The sequence below is a fragment of the Dendrobium catenatum genome, unplaced genomic scaffold, assembly GCF_001605985.2.
Source record: "Dendrobium catenatum unplaced genomic scaffold, ASM160598v2 fragScaff_scaffold_156, whole genome shotgun sequence".
Taxonomy (NCBI): Eukaryota; Viridiplantae; Streptophyta; class Magnoliopsida; order Asparagales; family Orchidaceae; genus Dendrobium; species Dendrobium catenatum.
This window is the reverse complement of record NW_021318618.1, coordinates 6,615,042-6,618,329: the sequence shown is the minus strand read 5'-3', so window position 1 is coordinate 6,618,329 and position 3,288 is coordinate 6,615,042.

Below are 3,288 nucleotides of genomic sequence, written 5' to 3'. Positions count from 1 at the left end.
ACTCGATGACCTTTAAGTTATCCAAATTGGGCGTTAACATGTATAAAATTTTTAATATATTTGTGCGTTGATATTTTTTCTATTTTATTCTATGCTCAAGATTTGAAGTACATACGACTTAACTCCAACTATATATATATATATATATATATATATAAATAATATATATATATTACTATATATATATATATATATAGTATATATATATATATATATATATATATATATATATATATATATATAATATATAAATATAATCGCTTTCATTTATCTGTCAAAAGAGCCAAATAAAATTCCTTTCTAGATTCAAACTTTCATCATTATATTTCTTTTTTGCAATTATGACGGATCAGTTAATGAGGAATTGAAGAGGGACATCCGAACTGGGATAAATTTGGCCTATTCCATTGGTAAACAATAAATTGAGTTATATGGGTTTCATTTTTTTTCTTCTTTTGTAATTGGATGTAGATAAAAGGGTAAATGATTTTATTCTAAATATATGCAGGTAAGGTCTAGTTTTTCAACATGCTGATGTTTTGTTGATCAGAATCACAGATACGAGGTCCCAAAGCTTTAAATTAGTATGTTATGTAGAAAGGAAAAAAAAAAACCAAAAGTTAGTTTAGGAATGGTTTTAATTATGTCAAAATATTGTGAGGAGATGTGCAACTTATAGCTAACATGTTGAATTGGATGCTTATATGTTTTCAATTGCTTGTGCTTGTTATTTTCAAGTAAACATTTCTTTTAATTCAATTAGTATTTTGTCTTTTCAACCATTTTCCTTGTCATTTTCGAGTACCATCTTAAAAAGCAAACTTGCATCTATACATAATGAAGTGTCTAAACTCGCATCAAAATGATTTAAAGATAAATGTCTTTTTTTTTAATGTTTCCAGCATTAATATGCACACATCCCAAATTGCATGAGGCTTCCTTCCACTTTTCCACGTTGTGTAGAACTTTTGATGCGCACCAACCCTTTAAGTCTGTGTGCTTTCTAAAGCATTATATTGTTAATTTATAAAGAAAGCTTTAAGCCTATCGCAGCTGAAGGAGAAGAGACTTAAACATGCATGTAACTCCTCCAACCTAAACCAGAACTGAGAATGTGCTAATCACCTTGCCGCTTCCATATAAACCATGACTCATTCTGAATGGGACAAAACAAATGCAAAACAACACTTCTTTCAACAACTCATTAAACTACCAATGTAGTCACCCAATTTTTTTTGTATACTTCCAATAACTAGTGACACATTTGAAATATGAACACTAAAGTATGCAAGGACAAATAATTCAACGATTCTATTCTACTTCTCAAAAGTTTCCTTACATGCTTCTCTATTTACTCTCTTCTATAGACCTCTTTTCAGGTTTTGCAAATTAGATACACTAAAATTTTATATGAAAGGATATTCTATTTATACATTTCTTATAGTTAAAGAACCTCAAGAAAGGAAAAAAAAAAAAGCTATATACAATGGAAGGAAAGGGTCAAAACGTAGATCATTCCAAGTCTATAGTGACTCCTGCCCACGATTTTTCTTTTTTATAGTTTGTTAACCTCCATTTCACCTAATTTATCTTCGAGCCGTGTCTTGACTTAAGCTAATTTGAACCTCGCCTAGGCTAATTCCAATTCAAATTAATGGCCGATTTGGATTGGATTGTAGTATCGACTAAATTTAATTTCTTAGATTAAGAGAATAAGACTCAACTCGAACTTCAAATTGACTCCGGAATTAGTCGAATTTACTTGATTTGTTTCCAATTTAAGCCGGATTAGTTTCAATTTTAACTTGCGTCAGTTTGATTCGGATTCGATTCATCGTTTTATTTAATTTAATTTTGTTTATTTGATCAAATCAAATTGAACAAAGATTGACCCGATTTGACCCAAATCATGTTCAAATCAAGTCCAATTTTGACCCAATCAGTTCATTTCCCAGTTCAATTAAAATCCAAATGCTTTCCAAATTGATTCAAATCTCCATCAAAATCAGGAAAATTGAACCCGACAGGCCCCGATTTTTTGCCAAGGCCCGAGAGTCTGAGAGTGTTTATTTGTTAGGTACGTTTGTAGCAGTTCAGTGAAGCCACAGATAGTTTCCAGGAAGCCATGATGAGAGTCTGAGGAGTGTTTGAGTTTTGTTTTTAAAGCTTTCCATAGTTGCTTTCTTTGAGTTTGTTCAGTTTGGGAGAGCTTTGAGTTTGGAGAGATTGTGTTATTGTTGATGTTGAGTTGGAGTTTAAGAGGTTTCATTTGTTGAGTTTGAGTTTGTTAACTTTGTTTGAGTTGAGTGTTTCATTTTGTGTTGTGAGTTGGTTTGATTATCATGAATATTTTAATTGTGCATTTGTGTTTATTTTAGTTGGTTTGTTTTTTGTTCAGATTTTAAATTATAAATTAAATGAATTTCAAAAATTAAGTATTTAGATTAGTTTAATATGTTAAAATTCAATTTTTTTATTTAGAGTTTCGTTTATTTCAATTAAAGATTATTAGATTTACTTTGAGTTGAATGATTAATGTTTTGGATTAACTTGAATTGCTCGATTATATAAATTTCAAAATTTATTTTTAAAGTCTTGATAATAATTAGAAAATTAAGGTTAAAATATTTAGATTTGGCTTGGATTAAATTAAATTAAGTTAAGCTTTTTAATTTGAAATTAAGATTTTTAAAAAGTTAGATTTAAGTGTTGTGTTTGAAATTAATTTTAAATTAAAATTAAAATTAATTCACGTTTTACAGTTTAATTAAAAAAAATTGTAAAATGTTAATTTGAAATCATTAATCAAGTTGAATATATTATTTAATTAAAGTTAAAATTTATTTGAGTAAATTTAATTGTTGTATTTTACATTTAAAGAAATTTAATAATTAGATATAAATTAATTAAATTAATAATTTTTTTAATCAATAAGGTTATGACGTTTGCACTCTAAATGGCGATGTTGCTCTCAAATGACTCAAAAGGCAACTCGGCAAGATTCAAAGGAAATTTTCGGTAGCCTCCCGCATCCCCTCCCGGCGCATGTCTCTTAAAAATAAATTTGAACCATTTCGCCCGGATTAAAATCAACGGCGCGAGTCTCGCAAAATAAATCATCCGCCCGGATTAAAAAATCACGGCGGGTCTGGGGTCCTTCAAATTTTGAAATTTTCATCTCTCCCATATCAAAAATCAATGGCGCGAGGTCTTCATTCCCTTTTATAAATTTTGGCTTATTATAAATTTTTATTAAAATAGAGAAGAGCTGTATTATTATTAAAAACA